Source organism: Lissotriton helveticus, chromosome 5_1, assembly GCF_964261635.1.
Source record: "Lissotriton helveticus chromosome 5_1, aLisHel1.1, whole genome shotgun sequence".
Taxonomy (NCBI): Eukaryota; Metazoa; Chordata; class Amphibia; order Caudata; family Salamandridae; genus Lissotriton; species Lissotriton helveticus.
This window is the reverse complement of record NC_136065.1, coordinates 318745855-318768845: the sequence shown is the minus strand read 5'-3', so window position 1 is coordinate 318768845 and position 22991 is coordinate 318745855.

Genomic DNA, 22991 nt, shown 5'->3' with positions numbered 1-22991 from the left:
CAGCCATGATAGCTGAAAAGACGGTGTTCAGTAGCAGGGGTTGCCCTAAAAAATGAAAGAAAATTTGGGGGGCGTGGAATGCGTACAGAGGTGGTATTTGTGAGCCGCCATCGGACCGAGATGACAGTAGTTCGAATTCAGAGGAGGTCTACGGACCCAAGGAAGCATGTAAGAAGTTGGGTCTCAGGTGTTATAAAAATGCATACTTGTGACTTTGTAATAATTCAAAATGTTTCTGATGATAATGTGCTGTGCTCTGCTACATATTTATGTTCAAAATTATTTTACTGTGCTAACAGACCAAAAACGAATAAAAAGTGTTAAAAAAACCACAAAAAAACCGCCAAGTGTCATCACATGTAAGAGAGGAATCCTGCTTGACAGAAAAAATGAGCGAGATGCTACATGTAAATAGTTAAATACCAAGCATTGGCAAAGTCAATAGGTCTCGCTTTTGTGAGAACTATTGGCTTTTCAAATGTCTTTTAGACATGTTGTACAGTAACGTGCTGGAAAGCTAATGGCGTGGAATAGAGGAGAGTGCCAATAGGTTCCTGCTCGGATGAGCATGGAGAGGGAAATAAAAAAGTGCATTGGGCATGTGGAGGAAGGAGGACATTTTTGGGAGAAAAAGGGGTAGAGACCAATGAAACATGCAATACGATGGAGTGCTGAAAATAAAAAGATTCCCCTCAAAGGATGGAAGAATACAACTCGTCCTATCAGATCTCGTTGAGACCAACATCTCCATATTAGCAGTTACACTAGGCAGTCACTGGCATTTCAGTATTGATAGAAACAAAGGCAGTCTATTCTACAGCCCAGGAGCATTTGAATAAGTACCTAAGGCTATGGGCAAAACGTAACTCTAGCCTGCATGTTTCTCCTTTTTCTATAAAGTTGCAGTGTACCTTTTAACCCTGCTGTTTCTGATGCTCTATAATATCTTTTCTCCAGCTCCTGGGTCTATGAGGGACTGCTGAGCAGTCCTTCGGTGAGTAAATGTTGGTTATTACTGGTGTCCAAAGGGTCACGTGCCTTGTTGCATTGCTGAGCGGAGCCAACACATTCCTATTTGCATCTTAACTCTCCAAAGGGGAGAGCAGTGAATCAGGAAAGGCCCAATCTAGGAGATGAAGAAGGTCAAGCAGATAGATATAGTATTGCAGAAAGTAATAACACTCATTCACAGCCATACACATCCACCCTTAACACTGACATTCTCACACTCCACTATTCCACAACACACCTCTCTCATCTTGATCTAGAACTCCACTGCATCCCATTGAGATTCATATAGTTCTCCCTTCTAGCACTCTACCATATCCTTGACTGAGATCCACCACCACACTGCTGCTCTTTAAGAGAAGCTTCACACTACTCAAGCACTTCTGCGTCCCACATAGGGGTAATAAGTACTATATACGTGCTTCAATACAATACAATTTCTTTCAAACTTAAAGGTTCCTGAAGGCCAGTGTCCAGCACAAAAGCCACCCCCAGCATGCAGCACTCCCCAGGTACTTCTAGACTTGAATAAACAATGATGTATGTATTATTCAGTGGTGTCATAATGTCTCAGAAACTTTTTATTTATTTTTAATGCCAGACAATAGCTCATATCACCCACAACCATTTGTCACCTTTTGTTAAGAGTGCACAACGTTTTACAAATAAGGCTAACTACTAAAAATGATCAATATCCTTTGTTTCTCACATCCAAGATGTAACCATTCCATGCTATTAAATATGATGAAGCAAAGCTTATGTTTTACCAAGGTTCAGAAGAAATTGTAAGGGTGGCAGCTCCATTTTAGTGAGTTAACCTGAACCTTTAAATACTTTTCAGCCAATTTCTGAGAACTTCAAAAGAAAACAGTTTTGTTTCTCTGGCTGGAGATGGATGGAGGTAACGCTGGGATGCTGCTATTATTGCACCTGTCGACACCAACAGCATCACCTTCATTTTAAGACAAAAATAAGGTTTTAGGTGCTACACTTAGCCTTAACTGTACCTTTTAGAACATAGCAGTGGTGCTTTCCAAGGACTGATTCCACCACCATTTTTAGGTCCCACCTACAAAGTACATGTGCTGTGCTGCAAGACAAATTGTTTACAATTCAGAGGGCTTACAACCTGTCCACAGCATACCATTAGTTGTTTTTGGTGTCACTGTAATTTGCAATCTTTCAATTGCTTAGCTCCCATAGGCTTCCCTTTCTTTCTTGTGTTAGCTCTTGCCTGGTACATGGACCGATTGCATGTATTGTTCCTCGTCATTGTTCTTCGTTCTGGATGTGCAATGTGCTTTCCTACTTTGAACACAGTTATATAGCATCGTATTTAAGTTGCTTTCACTCTATCTACTATCTCTATTGATGCTTTGGTTACTTACATCCACAACAGTACTACTCTACACCACTATATTCTACCCTACTCTACTCTACACCATTCCATTTTATACCACTCTACTCTACGCCACTCCGCTCTATTCTATGCCAGGGCACCACATACCACTCTACTCTACACCACTCTACTCTGTGCCACTCTACTGAGCGCCACTCCACTCCACTCCACTCTACTCTACGCCACTCCACTCTATCTCACTCCACTCTATTCAGCCCCACTCCACGCCATACCACTCCACACCACACTACTCTATGCCACTCTTCTCTACACCTCTCCACTATACTCTATGCCACTCCACCACATGCAATGCCACTCTATGGCTCATTACGCCCCTCCACTCTACACCACTATGCTCTAACCCATTCTACTCTATGCCACTCCAATTTACTTGATGCCACTTTATGCCATTCCACACTATGTCACTGTAGTCCACACCACTCTACTCCATGACACTTCATTCCACTCTACCCCACGCTACTCTGTTTTATGTCACTCAACTCCACCAATGCCACTCGACGGCACTCTACGCCACTGTACACTATGCCACAGTACTCTACACCACTCTACTCCACGCCAATCAATGCCACTCCAATCTACTGTACACCCATCTATACTATGCTACACCACTCCACTCCACATAATGCCACTTTTTGGCACTCTACATCACTCCATCTATGACACTCCAAGCCTCTCCATGTCATGCCACTCTTTTCTATGCCACTCCACTTTGTGCCATGCTATTCTACTCCAGGCCACTCTGCCCCACTCCACTGTAAGCCACTATATTCCATGCCCCTCTACGCCACTCCATGCCACTCTGTTCCATGCCACTGTACTTTATCCCACTTGACTCTACGCCATGCTATTCTACCCCAGACCACTCTATCCCACTTCCCTCTACATCAATCTACTATACCCCACTCTATGCCACACTATTCTACGCCACTCTACTCTATCCCACTCTATGCCACGCTATTCTATGCCACTCTACTCTAGCCCACGCTGTACCACTCCGACCTACACCACTCTACTCTTGAAAACACTACTCTATGCCACTTCACTCTATGCCACTCTACTTTACATCATGCCACTCTACTCCACGCCACCCCACTCTATGCTGCTCCACTCTATACCAATCTACTCTATGCCATTCTACTGTACACCACTCTATGCTACTTCACTCAATGCCATTCTAGCCACTCCTATGCCACTCCACACAATGCCATTCTATGGCATTCTACTCTACTCTGCCCTACTCTACACCACTCCACCCCACTCTACGCCACTCCACTCTACACCAGTCTACTTCACTCTCCTCTACACCACTCTCATCTACGCCACTTTAGAACAAAATCAAACAAAAGATACCCTAGAATCACTTAACTGTCTCCCGGGTATATGCATAGATATACTTCAAGGTCATTTGAACTATGTATAAAGAGTGTTTGGGCAGAGGACCACGGCTCCTGCTGAAAATAGTATCTTTCTAGGACCAAACGGTGGAATGTCATAACACATTATATCAGGCCAGGAGAAGCCTGAAAACCGAACGTTTAAACTTGGCCTTTACTTAACTCCTAGCTGATCAGGTATCACAAAAATATCAGGAGAGTCCCTACCTATACCCGATATGGTCCCCCTATCACAGCGCTACTACGCACAATCATTTGGGCTAAAGACTTCTGTTCTGTTCTTCACGGTACTTCATGATTAGAACTATTCCATCTACTTTGAAAAGGTCTTCTTTTGAAAAGCAAGACTAACTTAACGGTGCCTTGATGGTATGTGCTGACAACTGGTTTGTTAAGTCTTGGACAAATAAGTCATAATTATCGATAAAAAGTATTTTCTAAATCCAGCTTTTTTTCACTTGCAAGGATGTTACATTAGTCTCAAAATAAAATCCTATATTAGGCTCAGTTTCCTGTAAGCAGAAAATGTCTTGCTAAGCCTACAAGGCACAACCCTTTAGACCAATAAAGATATTAAAAAAATATATGCTGCTCTAATGAGTAAATCATTTGATAATTGCGATGAAAACAAGCATTTACAATCAATGGTTTCGCCTTTTGAAAAGTTTGAGCTATTGGCATTGTAAATGACAACATTTGTATTTATGTGTTGGTTGTGAAAACAGATAAATAAATGGCATTGTCATTTACAATGCCAATAGTTTAATCTCTGGCAAATGCCATACAAAAACACACAGACCCACACACACACACAGACCCACACACACCAACAGAGCCCCACACACAGACCCACACACACCAACAGAGCCCCACACACACACACACACAGAGGCGAAACCTAAAAAGGAGCATTCGATTTTGAGTCTTGAAGGAGTACAGCACAGACACTGCAACTCTTTACTTGGAATTAACGTCCAACACATCAGAAGAAATTCATCCAGCGCACTGAAGCCAGTAAACAATCACAGTAGGTCCATACCAACAGTGCCCTAGGGCCTGCCAAGTAGTTAAAGCAAGTATGGCTTACAACAGTGCCCATCTCTGAATGAAATACAGTTACACAAAAAAGGGCCCTTTCAAAATATAACTGACTTATCGAGCCATGTTCCTCAACAAACTATGGCATGGGAGTTAATTCCCTGGAGGTCACATGTTGTTCAAATGCCAGGACTGGCAGGTGGCCCAGCACAACAAAAAGGAAGCCGCCTTTCAAGTAAGGGGTGGCGAGGTCAACCCAGAATACAATATACCAGACTCAATTGGTGGGAATAATAAAAGCAAACATAATTAAAGAGAAGGACATCGACACATTTTAGGAAAACAGGTAAGAGACACTAAAAATGTGTAACAGACGCAAATCACAAGTTACCAATAAGGTAAAATGAGGATGAAATAAACATCTGTCAAAAAAATTCGTTCACAGGTAGTGAATCCTAAAGAAAGAGCAGAGGAAGCTGCTCGCTCAAAAACGTTTTTTTTTTTTACCACCAACGGAAAACAAGCACTGGCAAAGCAAATAGGTCTGGGATTATTGTGCTAATGCATGCATGACAAACGAACGCCATACGTAGATATTGAAGCCCAATATGCAACTTTTACCTGCGACGGGAAATTATGCGTGATTTACAACGTAATACAGCTTGCTCTTTTAAAGTTCACACTACAATACGTTGTATGCAAATAGGCACCAATACCATTCACACACAGTAGTCATTTCAGGGTGCCCCAAATCTCTAACAAGGGAAGCCATTATAAGGGCTTTTTTGGAAACCCTCTAATGAACATTTGACGACAGAGGGACAAGTACAATAATACCCCACTCAGCTCTAAGCAGGAATGGGAGAAGACTAGAAATGCTCGAGCACATTCTCAGATCCCTCACTTCCTCTGTGAGACTACAGCCGCTCGACAGCCAAACACACATTGTAAATTGTCAACAATTATTCAAAAAGAGGCAATTAATGTCGAAATTACTAGTGGTGTAAGAATGCTACCAAAAAAGCATGCGACTTTATATTTGGAAAGAAAAATGAATGTGTTACATACACAAGAGCTGTCTGTGCCTGTCATGATTGACCCCCGAAGAAAATACTGAAATCATCAAGACATTAATTAACAGACACGTTCAGCTCTACTTTTCGTTATTTCGCTTTGTAAGCATGTCCCAGGTCACACGGTATCGATGGATTATATAAAAATAATAAATAAAATTACATTCCATCATCAGCTGTGGAATACTCCAGATATGAATGAGTGCTCATCAAAGAATTACAAACTGTTCATACAGACGTCCACTATTCCAGAAAAGTAAAGGGCTCAAATGATTTAGTGAAAAGCATAATTATTTGTTTTCTGTGTTTAGAGCTGGGGACGGACGGAATGGGCACTTCACAAGGTGAGTCATAATTGTAGGACGCCATTTTCTTTGCTGCAATTTATCCGACCGTGGGAACACAAAATCTGGATAAACTGCTCTCACATGGCACATAAACACGAGCAAAGAGCTGGTTCCTGTGCACAGGAGCACAAATCGCTTATTAATGCCGCAATTTCAAAATAGACTTACGGAGGTCTGCTGCCCTTGCCCTCGGCTGACTGGCACTCATACCCGTAGTATTCCCTCTCCCCACATCAGTGAGTCCCTCCCGCCCGGTACTCACACTAAGACCCCGAAGAGCAGGGCTTGGACGCCAACTTCCAGCAGCAGCTCCCACATCTCCGTTCCCTCGTCCGGCGCTCGCAGCCGCTCTGCTCTGACGGCCCGCCCGGCCCCATGCACAGCCCGCGCCCCAGCCTCCCCCGCCGCCCCCGGCAAGGAACGGGGAGAGGGAGGGGGCAGGAGGGGTGGAGATACGAGAGGAGGAGGAGGAGGGAAGGTGACGGATAAGGCTGGAGGAAAGAGCGAGATGCGAGGGGAGGAAGCAGAGGTGACGGCAGGAGGGGGTGGTCACCGGAATCGAGGATATCCCGAGCTGAGCGCGGGCGTTCATTAGAACAGGACCCCCGCTGGCCGCCATCTTCGGAGAAATGAGCACAACAAACCCCCCAAAAGAAAAAAAATAACCACCGCCGCATGACGTGGGCAAAAGCCTAAAATTCTCGGGAACGCCCACGAATCTGCTCCGGCATTGACGGACAGATCTCTGTTCCAATGGCTAGCCTCCATTTATGGAGCTAGCCAATGGAAAAGAGGGGCAGGACTACACACACACACTGTAGACATAAGATTTCGCCTGCGCGAAACGCTGCTTGCGCAGCTTTCGACAGGCGAAACCTAAAAAGCAGCGCAGCATAGAATAAAGCACAATAGTGTTGACGTATACAACATAGCACAGGATCACATAACACAGCATAGCATTGCATGAAATAGAATTAAATACAACATAGTTCAGTGCAACATTTCACAGCAGGGCATACCATAGCACAGCATGGCGTAATACAGCAAGTACACCCATTAATAATGCTTCCCTAATCCTTCCTGCAGACGTGTGAACAGACGGCAAGACACATCAACTCCTCTTAAAAGGTGTCATTGAAGCACATTATCCCATAAAGTGCAACCCGGAGTCTGCAGGCCCCTGCCAATACAAACCATGGGTGTCCAACTAGGTTCCAGGAGGGCAGCATACTTCCCAGATTTTCAGGATTTCCACATAACATGCATCCCAATACATTGCATCTAAATTGAATTCGTTAACATAGTGGTTAGCCTGAAAACCTGGCAGGGATCCGGCACTCCTGGAGTAACACTGAATTAAATAAATTATAATCACACATAAAACTATCAATCAATCAATCAATGCATTTATAGAGTGCACTACTCACCCGTGAGGGTCTCAAGGCGCTGAAGGGAGGGGGTGGGAGGGGGGGGGGGTGCTGTCACTGCTCGAATATGCATGCTGCAAGTATGATAATTGAACAGAAAGGGGGCTTCAGTGGGCAACCCGGTAACCATCGGCGGTGGAGTAAAAAGAGTGCCATGGGCCCCAAGGCAAGTAACAAAAGAGGAGCCCCCGCCCTGTCCCCAGTTAGGTAGTGAAATCCAGCACCGATGAGGAGAATAGGGCCTCTCATGCCCCTAGGCCGCGGTGCCACTCCACTTGCTGCACTATATATACCTAACCCTCTGCGCAAAAGTGCTGTCCACTTCCTAACATTTAAAAAACTAGCTTAATCATCTAAATGATAAGGAAATATTTCTGCAATTTTCATTTTCACGTTCATCTCTCTCTTTCTTTACCCTCCGACCCTTTTTTTAGAAGTCTTTAAACCACTTCCCTTCGTCTTTCTCCAGCTCCAACCTCTCGCCCTCTTGCTGCCGTGACCTTTAATCCCGGAAACGGCTGCGTGCCGTAAACTGCAGCTGTAGCCAGTCCCCGGGATGAAGCCGCTCACACATCACCGCAGCAACAACCAGGCACGTGTTACTAAAATCCAACTCACGGATGAGTCGCCGCGCCCCAGTTCACTTCCAGGTCGCCCACCGGCGTGACCCGTGACGCACCAACACCACTCAACGTGCCGCGGGGAGACGCTTGCCCAGGAACAACTCTCCTTCCACACGCCCACTCCGAGGACGAGCAGACAGCCCAAAAACATGACCCCCACGCTGCAAGGAGTGACGGGGAACAAACGTGGCCGTCGTCCACAGCAGTCCTCGGCTGTATCCTAGCCCACGATCACACGAGTCCAAAAAGCCTTTTACTTCAGTCCCTCCAAGTCACCCCTCGGTCTGAGGGCTGGCCTGTGCTGTGACGCACCTTTCCCGTTCCCAAACCGTGCTCTTCAACTAGAGAGGGTCATAGGACATCCTCGAACGACCCCCCCTTCCATTAATCACCACCCACAGTGCAGTCTGTCACTGGGAAGGCCTCCTCACACCTCCCCCCGACCCCACCGCTCCCATTTGACATCCTGGCCCTGCCCCCCCCTCCAGCCAGGCCGAATGCGAGCTGATAAGACTGGCTACGCAAACTTTGCGGGCATTAATGAGCAAACAGCAAATGGTATCTTAACTGGGTGACTGTGGAAAACGTATGTAGGATGCATCCCTGTACTAAAGCAGCATAAACACACACGATAGTGAGAGCTGAGCTCCAATCCCTTCCCTTTACTGGACACGGTTTTATTAAATTGTCGCTTTATTGGATGAAGCTCTCCTCCTTGTAAAGCATAGAGATTTGGCCGAAACTTTCCCGCAAAAAAAGCGTGCGGATTCTGCCTACGTGGCCATTTCTCGTGTGGAACACATTCACCATGTCTTTCTCTAATCTCTTACACTTTGCAAAATGTACCAGATTTAGCTGTTTGCGAAATGGCGAACACACGTGAGCTGGCTGCAAATGCTTCTGTTTCTCTGGGGATTTTGCTGGGAGTTTCACATTTGCGAGAAATACAGGAACAAGCAAATCCGCAACCTGTTTCGTTTTTGTAATTTACAAAAATAAGAATTTTCCAGAATTATCTATGCATACATATATAAACAAGTCCGGCCCCGGGCCGGCAGCCAATCACAGCGCGGCCCGGGAAATGACGTCACGGGGGTGTCCCGGGCCGGCAGCCAATCACAGCGCGGCCCGGGGAATGACGTCACAGGGGTGTCCCGGGCCGGCAGCCAATCACAGCGTGGCCCGGGACACACGGCAACAAGGGGCGGGACTTAAAAAAAAGAGTCAGAAACGCCCACGATTCGCGTTCTGGCCGGGAAAGAGTGATGGACAACCGTGTCTTCCAATGGCTAGCCTCCATTTATGGAGCTAGCCAATGGAAGAAGGGGCGGTTTCAAGTCCCCACTATTGAGATAACATTAGATTTCGCCCTGGGCGGAGCAACGGCCAGGGCGAAACCTAAAAAAGGGGTCTGTCCACCATACTAATTGAACTCGATTCAGAACAAGGGTTACAATCGAAGAACTTCAGATACAAGCTTTTCACCCACCTGATGGACTTGAACTACCCCCACATCCCCCACCTCTTATCAAAGTGTACATTTGCAACACCCTGTAGCGTTGCGAAGTAATCAAAGGATAACACAAAGCACTTTAATAAATGTCCTTTTACCCACAGACATGGGCCTGTAGAAAGAATAGACAGTAGCACATTTGAAAGTACTAGGTGCGCCCGGTGACTAATAGCATCTAAGAAAACACAAGCAGATGATGGACGGAGCGCTGAAACTTTTCAGACACTCACCCCCAGTCACAGATCTGGGTTGAATCCATCATCATTCTTTAGCTCTCTTCGCCACCCCAGTTCAGACACATAATAGCATGAAATGAAATTAAATGAATTTTTACTTGTAATGCGCACTTATACCCCAACTGGGGTTTCCTGGCGCTGTACGCATACCGCTGTGGAACCCTTCCTGGCTTTTCCCTGTGAAATGTCCACTCCTGGGCACCCCCAAGGTGAAGCCAGGCATCCAAGCGCTGTTGGGGCCGTTGTGGAGATTAAGCAAACGATTGCTCAGAGTTGCAGAGTGGGACCCATGATTAGAATAGGCACCGAGGCGAGAATTATCAGGTCTGAGGAAATTGAGCCCAAGACCCACCGAGGCGGGAATTGAACCCTGGTCCTGGGCCAGACCTCTGCATCAGGGTCTGCCGCTCTAACCATTGAGCCACACTTCTCCACTACACAGCAGGTCGGTGAGGGTGTGGGACAAGGATGTGAGTAGTACCTTCAACGTGGTCATATGACGAGCCAGACACTGCAAATTATATTGACAATGGGGGGTCGACAGGGAGAAGAGGAAGTGGCAGAGGACAGAGCCTACGGGACCTGCAGAGGTAGGGTGGTGAACAAGTACCAATACATTGGCTATGATTCGTCAGTGAGTTAGGAGAGCGAGTGTTATGATATTGTTTATTTAGATAGCATACAACCCCCAACGTTTCTTGTCACTAGCTAGTGGAGTGGTGTGGCTCACTGGTTAGAGGCGGCAGACCCGGGAGCAGAAGTCGGCCCGGGACCAGGGTTCAATTCCCGACGCGGCAGGGTCGTGGACCAGGGTCAGCGGACTCGACAATTCTCGTCTCGGTGCCTACTCTAACCTGGGGTCCCACTCGGCAACTCTGGGCATTAGCTTGCCTAATCTCTACAATGGCCCCACCAACGCCGGGGGTGCCTGGCTCCACCTTGGGGATTCCCAGTTGGGACCATCCCACAGGGAAAGCCAGGATGGGTTCCCCAGCGGTATACAGCGCCAGGACGCCCCTTTGCTGGGGCAGCTGTGCGCTTTACAAGTATACAACATTTAACATTTAACATATTGTTATTGTGAGACATGATGAAAAAAGTTCTAGAGAAAATCAGATGGAAACATCATGGTAATGCATTGAAAAGTTAAATGTTCAAAGCCGTCCTTCATTCAAGTAGTGATAAAAACTGCACAAATAACAAGGGGGGTATTCCAGTGTCTGGTTGCTTAAATTCTGTGATCCATGTCACTACTTTATCATTGAAGTTGGCTTCTTTAAATCTTGAGATTAGAATTCTGTGATCAATGGTTTAAAAGGCTGACGAGGGCTCCAGGAGCACCAAAGTGCTTGGACGCTGAGTGTCCATTTGTCTTCTTAGGTCATCCAAGCATGTTCGGTGCTTTTCGAGAATGGAATTCTGTTACGCATGGGTCAAGGATGCTATTAAACGCTACAACATTTGATAAATGGAGAAAAACTAGTTTCTGCAGACCCTTGGATAGATAGGGGAGTAACATTGAAAGTTGTTGAGATCAGAAGAATCCAGTGATGATTTTTTGAACAACGGCTCAATGACAGCTTTGTTTCAAGACGAAGGTGCAATTCCTTCCGATAACAGGGCAGGACATAGGTCTCAGGAGTGTATTCTGGTGTACGGTCGCAAAAGTGAGCGATAGGTGAAATGGGCTAGAGATGGCTGATGGAGTAGAAAAATGATTGTCATGTCGCCTTATCCATATAGAGCTTTAGGTAACACAGAGGTGGCCTCAAAGCACTGTCTGGTAAAAAAAAAGCGAGGTCAGGATTGAGTATGAATAATGATGGATGGGAGAGGAAGAGATGGAGAAATGGGGGCTTGAAAAAGATGGGTAGAAGTAGCCTCGGTTGAACTGCTTTTATGGAAGCAATGGTATGGTAGTTAAGCCAAAGGAAGAAATTCTATTTTTTGACGGTGCGTTTAAAAAAAAAGAACTTACGTTAGTTACCCTGAGAAAATCGCACCTGTTCATTGAGGTTGGACTCGTAATCTGAAATGCTGCCTCCTAAAGAAAGGCATAAAAAAGGTAAACACTAGCATAGTGTCACTAACGCGGAAAGGTTGCAGAAGCCTTTCCATTAATAATATTAGACTGTAAATGGCACACTGAATGTGCCTCCGGGCAGCAAAACGAGATTCGGGCCCCTGTGAGAAAACTGGTGTTGATTAGGTCAGCCCCTAAAGCAATGGGCATCAAACTTTTCGCTGCCCCACCTTCCCCTTGTGTACAATTATTTCCTTGCTTCCACCCCCTCAAACAACAAACACATTTCTGACAAGCTGTTCTATAAAATGGCAAATACTGCTAGCAAGTTTAAGATGTTTGTGAGGCCTGAGGACACACCCTCGAACACACATAGACAAAACTGATGTGGAGTACAGCTTTTCAATGTGTTAACGGAAATGTATACACTGTAAAACACAGCAAGCAAGTCAAACTTTACAAGCGATATCATAGGGCAGAGGGACATTTTAAAACAATTGTCCTCAAGTAGTTATCTAGCTTATGTTTCCTCACAATAAAAACAACATGTGAAATTGAAAATGTACTTGTGCACAAACATGCTGCAATGTGTATGGATTGTGCGGGCGTCAAATAAAGGACAATTACTGATGCTGCGCATGTTTGGTAACTTCAAGCAGTCCTGGCTTGTTAGCAAAACGTACTGGAAATTGTGGGCCCATACTTCTAATGCTAACTGTGAAACTACACGTTCCAAAATGCAACGTGTTTGGGGGCTAAAGTACTCGGGCTGGCTGAGGATGTTGCATAAGACATGTGGCCACTTGGCAGGTCCGAACATATTTGGCAATTCGAACATTGCAGTTAAATTCAGTTATCCCTTTTAAAAGCACATTGAATTACATGATTGTCAACTTGCTATTTGCAGACTAACATGAGGCTAAAATGTGCCTACGGTGTGATCTTTAATCAGAAATTAAGGGGTAAGATCCTGAGGGTGAATTGGATGTCCATTTGACACCTCCACTATGCATGGGCATGACTCCAAAGGACATCACTAATTGCATATTACATTGTGATGTATGGACACTCTGTTGTTTCTTACAATCACAGCACTTTTATTTTCAGAATTTCCGGCACAATTGTTTGTGACCGAAATCAGGATGCAAATATTGAACAGTTACTGATCCCAAGTTGGGGTGGTAACACATTTAGGGGAAAGAGTCCTTTTGGACCCTTCCCCTTTGCAAATGTTTAAAAAAAAGGGTTGTTGGGGGGGCACAAGCAGTTTCCCAAGAAACTACTGCCAACTCTCAAACAGACTTAAAATAAAACTTTACTTTTTAAACACAGTCCGGCTTCTTTTAAGAAAAGAGATATGGAGCATCGAACACGTATTGATTCCTCTTCCTTGAAAGATCTTTTATGTTTCTAGTGTGTGGTGTACACACCGTGTTGTGTTTAGTGAACTCTGTTGCCATAGCAATAGAATCGTTTTGCTATAGGACAGCTGTTTATGATTGCTGAAAGGTGTGTTAGTGATGTTCATCTACCACTCAATAAAATAGACTGTCTGATTCAACTCAGTCTCTGCTCACTTTAATATTCTGTCGACGAGACTGGGATTTGAACCCACACGTGCACAGCACAGTGTCAGCAATGGTTTGTAACCTGCAGGGCCCGAATGTGCAAGTCTGTGGTGGGGAGCACTGAGCACATACATACAACAAGCATTTACAATGCAATGGTCTCGGCATTATTAAAGGTAGAGCTATTGGCATTGCTCATGACATTTCTTTTCATTAAAAAAAAAAACATAAATAAATGGTATTGTCATTTACAATGGCAATAGGTGAGCATTAGAGAGTAGTAGAGAGTATTCGCAGACACAGAACCACACACACACACACACACAGACAGAGCTGTGCACACACACACAGACCCGCACACACACACACACACACACACAGAGACAGAGCCGCGCACACACACACACCCACACAGACAGAGCTACACACACACACACACACACACAGACAGAGCCTCGCACACACACAGACAGAGCCACGCGCACACACACACAGACAGAGCCATGCGCACACACACACAGACAGAGCCACGCACACAGACAGAGCCACGCACACACACACAGAGCCATGCACACACACACAGACAGAGCCAAGCACACACACACAGACAGAGCCACACACACAGACACACACAGACAGAGCCACGCGCACACACAGACAGAGCCACGCGCACACACAGACAGAGCCACACGCACACACAGACAGAGCCACACGCACACACAGACAGAGCCACGCGCACACACAGACAGAGCCACTCACACACACAGACAGAGCCATGAGCACACACAGACAGAGCCACGCGCACACAAAAAGAGCCACGCGCACACACACACACACACATGCAGAGCCACCCACACAGTCATTCACATAGAGCCACCCATACACAGAGCCACCCACACACACACAGAGCCACCCACATATAGAGCCACCTACAAAAAAAAGCTGCACACACAGACAGACAGAGCCACACACACAGACACACACAGACAGAGCCACACACACAGACAGATGACACTGGGATCACGTTCCTTACAGAAAGCAGATTGAGAGTACCAAAAGAGACGCATTAAGTTCTCAACGTCTTTTACTGATGATAAATTTGCACAAAGTTCTTCATAATCCCATAACTAGATCCTATAACACTATCCTGCATATCTCCATCCACTGACATCTCACACCACAAGTCCATCATACCACTCTACAACCCATATCTCCCTATTTAGGACTGCACTCCATATCTCCAGCCTATAACATTGTGCCCTAGATCGTCATCCAAAATCTCTACACCATACAACTCCATCCTATAACATGACACCCTGTAACACCAAACCCTAAATCTCCATTTCATGACGCTGCACCCTATGTCTCCCTCATATAACATCAAAACTCATAACTACACCCAATATCTCCATTAATAGGACTGCACCTCAAACCTCAACCCTATAACACCCCAAAATAGCCACCCTATAGAACTTTACACCCTAAAGTAATCTTATAAAACACCTCCATATCGCCACCCTATAACACTGCACTCTAATCTCCATTTTACAATTCGTACCCAAAATCTCCATCCTGTAACCTACACCCCAGCTCTCCATCCTATCCTATCACTCCATCCCATAACTCCGATTTATAACACTACCCACCCATACAATGTTAGGCCTCGTTTTATACCCACCCATACCATGTTAGGCCTTCCAAGTCTTTTCAAAATATATCAGAATATTACCCCACTTCTGACACTGATTGTTCTTTTCGGCTTTTTACAGTATTGTTGCCTGTTTTTTAATTAGACGTCATGAACGTAATGCATTTTCAATGAACTGCATATTGTACGACGTAGAATGACCCCCGAGCTTTGCAGGACCCCTGACCCAGGAAGTTGTTGGCCCGTTGCCCATGACCACGGTGAGTGAGGAGTTAATGGAAGGGATGTAAGGTGCCGCCGGAACAGCCAGTGGGGTGCACCTTGGCTTGGTTTGGAGGGATTCGGGTAACCACTATGAATAAAGGGGCCTATGGGAGGAGAGTTGGCCTTTCGAGAAGGAGGAGCCCTTTGGCCGGGAGTTAGGGGCATATTGACACATTGAACGGAAGTCAGGGCTCATAGTTCGTGTTGGAGTGAAAGCCCATGGAAGAGGACCAAGGGGGCCTCGACCTAAAAACGACACTAATTCATTGGAAGGCTCACTGGCATCTGTAGACCCATGCTGCGCCCTCAAGGTTACATCCCCTGGCTACAGACAGCATCGGTCTGCCTGGTGCACTTCCCACCCTTGATGAGGGACTTGGATGGATGCGTACATTTGTAAGCCCTGAAAACAATCAAGGGACTGGCTAAAAAGAACCGTTAGCGGGCGTCTAAAAAAGAAAATAAAAGCTCTCCTGGTTGTGAACATCTACACATTAAGGGTGAATAAAAATGCAATTAAAGGATTCCAGTACATGTCACTTATTTCAAAAAAATGTTTCCTGTTAAATCAATAACTATAACCCGTTCACTCCTAAATAAAAAGGGAACAGCCGGTATTCAAAAATAGGTGTTAAATATGATACGCACATACAATTACAAGCTATTTATCTGGACTGTTCGGAGACAAAATAATCACACACATGCGATACGCCTCACTCGTAGGGCTGGACCTTGCATGGAGTTGATACTGCGGAAACACATCTAGTTCACGTGCTTAACATATATATGATTTGATTATGCTTATGTGGAAGACACTCTCAATGCCACCATCGAAGCAGTGTGGCTTGAAGTCAGTGATTGATAAACTATACGGGCAGCGCCTCGGTATGGGCTTCACAGCACTCTGGAGCGGGCCGCCCTCGCCTGCATGAACTGCTGTCAGACTCCACGTCCTCCTCACTTCCTCGCTCGTCGGCTTCCGGCGGCTCGAGCCAGCGTGGCCCCTCGCAGTCCTCGGAGGTAAACTCGATGGTGGGCACTTCGGAGGGGGACACCATCGGGCAGCAGAGGGTTGGGTTCGGGCTGTCCGGCTGCCTCCAGTAACCAATGTAAGCCAGGGGCAGGTTGCCGGGGTCCAGGAACTTTCGGCCCGAAGTTGTTCCTCGGCTCCAGAAGTCTCCCTGGTGGCCGTCACCTGCGGAGGACGAAGGGGCCGCCTGGTGACCAAACCTGCGCCATCGGCTCTTCAAGATCTGCTTCACATCAAACACCCTGCGCGAGCAGACATCCTCAGAGAAGGACCGCGTTTGTCTAGGCAACAGAGCAAAAAGCACTATACGGAGAAGGCGGTTGAAAACCCCGGTCTGAATCCGGGTCCTGGAGGGAAGCACTTCCGGGTCGCCGCGGGCAGCGCGGCGGCCCCTTCAGGTCACTGCAGGCGGTGCGTCAGAGCGCTTCACAATAGGAACAGAAATGATCCATGAGAAGATTTCGATACGAGTGAACACGTTACAAAAGCAGACGTTAAGTTACATGAGGCAAAAGTGACAATTGTGAGCAAACAAAATACAAGAGGTAGCAAAAGGTACATTACAGGAGGAATAGACTGGGACCTCGGCGAGAGGGAGGGTGTGGGGGTGGCGGGACTTAAAAAAAAGAGACAGAAACGCCCACGGATCGCATCAAGCCGGGGAAAATAGTATGGGACCTCGGCGAGAGGGAGGGTGTGGGGGGCGGGACTTAAAAAAAGAGACAGAAACGCCCACGGATCGCATCAAGCCTGGGAAAAGAGTAATTGACACACATCTCTTCCAATGGCTAGCCTCCATTTACGAAGCTAGCCAATGGAAGAGAGAGGCGGGTTAAAGCCCCACACTGTTGGAGTCATGAAATCTTCGGCTCCGCCCCCACTGCTTTCGCAGTGGGACGGTAGCCTCGACCTAAAAAAGATCCCTAGCATTAGTTCACTGGGGTAGCAGCTGTTTGTAGTCAGATGCTTGCTATATATGTTGTCACTGTCCTCCTAGTAAACTGAACACTAGAAAAGCATATGGAATGGGAGGGATGTCGGAGGAACAGAGACACGGAGAGAAAGATAGCAAGAGACAGAGAGCACGAAAGAGAGAGGGAGAGAGAAAAAGAAAGAGTCAAACAGGGAAGTGGAAGGAAGAGAGATAGAAAAAGAGGGCACAGGATGATGAACAGAGAGAGATAAAGCAAGAGAGAGCGAGCACTATGTACATGGGTAGATTGTATATTTACCTTTAGGATATTGTCAAGGTGACTGAAGTTACATGTGTAGGCCTTCGCTTTATGAAGTGTTATTATGTGGAAATCCATGCGATGGCTGTCATTGTGCATACCAGTTGTACATTATTACTAGTGCAGCAGTATACAAGTGGGCGAAGAAAGAACAGAAAAAAAACAACTGCTCCTCATTGTCATTATTGTTAATTGTTCATGAGCACAATTATACCTTCAGATTCCCTCATTGGGAATCAAACTAAGTGGGCAAGGTGCAGTTGTGAGCATGCAACCATCAGATTTGGCTTTCTGATATCTTAATTGTAGTGCACCCTCAAGTGTCAAGGTCAAATGTAAACATGCTGCCTATGGTGTGTGTTCACACGAAGGGCTTCCCATATATTAAAATAGGATACAATACCTAAAAAAAAAAAAAGAAAAGAGAGCGTGAGCAACAGAGAAAGGACAAGGAAGGAAGTGAGTTAGAGAGAGACAGGGTGAAATAAGATTAAATAGACAGAAAATGAGGGCGGAAGAGAGAAAGGGAAGGAGAGAAAGATAAAGAGACAGAGGAGACGCCGAGAGGAGAGAGACCGATATGCGAGATGGCTTGGCCACGGAAATCATACAGGCCCTATCTCACACATGCCCATGTCAATCTTCATGGACCGCACATACGCCTAAGCCCCCAGGGGCACAACATCAAGACTTAAGACCCACACATTCCACACGCCTTACCAACAGCCTAACAGCTCAGCAGCCCCATACAAACAGCCTCCTCCTTTCTCTCCACAACCACAAGCTGAATCTTCATTGTACAAGCTATAGCACAGCTACCTAAGATAACTAACCCGCCATGTCCAACATGATCCTCTACCAAATCCCTTCATATTTCACCAGACCCATTACTAACACGTCTTCCACCCAAAAGAAATTACTTATCCACCCATCCCATAGCTGTGATTGTAAATCGATTTGCTTTTATACTTTACACAGAAAAAAATCTTTCACCTAACAGAAACACAAATGGCAATGATGTCATTAGTGATGTCAGTGGTGATGTTATAAATGATGTCACATGTGATGTTATTATTGATATCATGTGTGGTCACCTTCACAACGCAAAAGGGTGGAGCAAGTTATGTCTTGCACTATGAGCGACAATTGGCACATTTTAGCGTTTTTTCGAGTCTGACTTAGAACCATAATTCACTTCATAACAATGTTTTCTTTATTGAATTTCAATTGTTCTATGATATACTTAATGCATCTGCTATATATCCCATCCCCTTCAGCATCACTATGCGCCCAAGCCAGGACCTGGGCCCACCTTTCTGTTGCCGGCTTACCACGCTGTGCATGGTCTTTGGTTGTGCACAGTGTGGGTTGGCTGCATGGCTTTGCCTGTGACCAGGCCCTGGGCCTAACCTGCTGCGAGTGGCCAGCCCTCACTTTGCCTTACCTCCCTGCAGGTGGCCGACTCCTTTAGAGTGAGCCAAAGGCTGATTGCCGCTGTGGCCTGGGCCTGTCCCCAACCCGCTGAAGTAAGCCAAGCCCCACTGTTCAGTTCCTTCAGCAGAGCTGTGAGTAGACCTCATGGTGAAATAAGGTGTGCTACAATCATCAATTTTAGATTACAATATAAAAAGTGGACCTCTCACGATAGCCCCTATTTCACCAACAACTTCAGATACTGCAGTCTATAATTTTGACTACATATTTTAAAAACATTGATATTGACTCCAAGGCTGCACTTGTGGCCATTATTTCAACAAACTTGTAGAAAATCACCCAAAAAGGCTTTGTTAATTGTCTTGAAAGTACACGTTTTTCAGGTTATTTTTCATGTGTACTTTTTGCCCCAAAACTTTCCCAGGAGCTGAATTCGATGTCAAGCTTAAGAAATATTCCGCAGACAAAGGCCATTTCTCTTCCCAGTCTATTCAGAAGATTTCCAATTTTATTTACCCGGATAGAGGGGTTAAGAGAGGTAAACAGAATAATTAGGACACTGGTACTAATTGCATGTAGTTAATTGCACAGTTTGTAATTGGACGACTCCCCAAAGCCAGGCGGCTTTGCAGCACGGCAGCCCCCTCCCCACTTTAGCCCAACTTAATGACTCCCTCCCCACTCATTATCAGCCAGGAGCTGGGACCCCCATCTGCCTTTCTAGGGGGAGCAGCTTTGTTACCTGCAGTGGGCATGACAGATGGCATTGCTGAGTAAAAAAAACATCTTCCAGCTAGTTAAACAACAAAAGAAGATATAATGCTGATGCCTCGTTATTAATCCCACTCTGCACACCTGAAAGGATCTGTCCGGGTTAGGTTACCTGCGACCGGATCTGGGTCTTTCATCATTCTGTTTGTTTGTAAAACTGTAATTAATATTATTGCTCCTATGCAAGAATGGAACTCAACTCACTTCACCTGCACAGTCCCTTGACTGACCCTGAAATTGACTTGCAGTGCGATCTCTTAAAACATATGTGCATTGATAGATGGTACTGTCCTCTGTGGCTGCACATATATTCAACTTTCATGGGAATGGCAGATGTCACTTCTCTACCACTGCCCCACAGTTTGACCTGCAGCAGACCTTGCAATTCAAGCACTGAAACTCACTCACAGCTCTGTCACTGCGAGTCAATCATGACATGAGGAGAGTCTTTATTTCAGCACCAAGGGACCGACACACAGCTCTGGCACTGCACCTCCATCTTAACCTACATGAGGCTATTTCTGAATCGAGACCCACACCGAGATTCGCCTGAGGCAGGTCCAGTTAATTCATCACCAGGCCACATACCCCATTCTGCCACTGCACCTCAGCCGGGAGCTGGAGAAGCATATTACAAAACCCCAAAAGTCTATATCAGATAGGGAACTAGAGGAATGGTGCCTCGAGGTTGGGCCAGCCTCCAACACAATTCTATTCAAGAAATGCCACTAAGTTAACTGTGGGAGAGCACATGGAGAACTCTACTCCGGGCTACTTCTCGCTTTCTATCTACCAGCTTTTTAATGTCTGTCTCACAGCTTTTTGACACATACACAAAAGTTGCCGGTATGTCCTCACACACCTAACAGGTGTCATGCTTCATCCTTGGACAAACCTAGACTCTCTAAAACCCCAGTTTGATGGAGAGCGGACCTGCACTTTGGAGTCAAGGAGGCAGTGTTTAAGTTCTTATGGTCCACTAAACAGGTTAAAAACCAGGGTGGTAAACCCGTATGTATTTTACTTGGTGGAGTACTAGTAGGTATTAAAACTGGGAATGGAGTGTAGGGTAACTAGTACCACCAAGACCACTGAAGTGTCGACATGTTTCTGACAAGGTGGCTCCTAACAGTCCATGGAATTCATAAAGACATGCAAGGGATCCTATTAAGGTATACGCCACTTGCGAACACCTTTCATTCCATAAAAAACATTAATTGCAATTGCCGTTGCTCTCAGGTCCTCTGGTTACCCAAGCTAAGGATCAACTGAGCCCACGATCTCTACCTTAAAGGAACATTCCTCATGATGACGGAGGCTCAGGATGTGTTTAACCTTCACCAAAGCCAGTTCCTGCAATACGCCAAAGTATCTCGAACAACTTGCCAGATGTGGACCAAGCCTGAGGAGTCTCAGACATTACTGACAATATTGGACCATGGGTCACCTGGGGCTTAATCTCACGTATTTACAAAGCTCTTAAAGGGGATCGCCATGTCAACATATCAGTAGTTCGGGACAGATGGGCGGAGGCTCTAACAGAGCTTCTCACCGACTGGGCCTGGAAGAGAGCATTTGTCCAGTTTAGGGAAGTGGCAAGTAACATGAGGTTCAAGCTCATACAGTTTTAGTACTTACGCCAGGCCTAGCTGACTCCACTGCATCTCAATAGAATCAACAGAGCTCGCTCAGATGCCTGCCCTCAGTGTGGGTCAGCCCCAGCGTCCTTTCTCCACTTGACGTGGGATTGTAGCAAGCTACAAGAGTTTTGGGGGGAGGTCTTTAGAACACTACGAGCAGTCACACAGATGCCGTTGGAGTCCTCCATCAATCATTGTTTGCTTGGGGTGCTCCAGACACCAAAATGTGGGGCCTGGATGAATCATAAATTTGCACTCCTGGGACTAGTGCTGGCCAAACGATGGGTGGCCATCCACTGGATGCAGCCCACTGCTCTGGCAAGCGAGAAATATTTGGCGTATTTGCAAGAATGTGGCGTGACTGAGGAGCTGTGGCTGCGGGCAGTGTGCACGGATGAGCATGCTGAGCGTGATATGGAGTTGTGGGAAAGCATGTTAGTTTGTCAGAAGAGGAGTTACCAACCGACCTCCCTCCCAACACATATGGGGACCCGGGGCGGAAGTCCTCCTGCGGAGATGGTTAAAACATTGTGTTGGAAATTGACTTTGAGTTACTTTGTTTAAATGTGATTCGGGGCGACATGGGAACGTGTCTGCGATACTGTGGCCAAGTCTGCCCCCCCATGATGATTCTTCCTCCGCCTCCTGCTCCTTACTCCATCTCGTATCTAACCCCTCTCCCTTCTACCCTCCTCCTTCAGGGGTGGTGCATGTGAGGGTCTTCAACCCTGGTGACATGCCGCTTCGTTTTGGTCTGCTGCTGTTTTACTTTAATATAGGATATGTTTTGTTATTGTCTTCTTGTTTACTGTTTACATTTCAAATTTGGTCAATCCATCATTCTACTGTCACGCTGGAAGTTGTTTAAGACATACTGTAGCCCTGAGTGGCTCCAATACGCCTGTGCAGTCTTAGTGTGCCTTGCTTTTTGTGGCAAATACTAATACAAATTTTGTTTTTTAAATGGATCAACTGAGCCCAACGGAAGAAGGTCCAAGGTACCGGTCTAGTCACACTTACACCAAGGTGTGTCCTCTTAGTTAGCCTAGAGTTTGCAACTCTTCCTCCCGACTAAACTGTAAGTAGCTCTGGGTAGAGTTCCCCGGGTGCTCTCCCACAGTTAACTCGGGTGGTCTTTTCTGAGCTGGAGTACACCATGCCGCTTCAGCAATGGTACCTACAGACAAAAATAGCAATCCCTTTAGACTCTGCAACTAAGATCAAAATAGTTTCCAAAAATATTTTCTCAAACCATTTCATATGGAAGGTATATTGTGGAGAAAAGAAATGGCTAAATGAAGG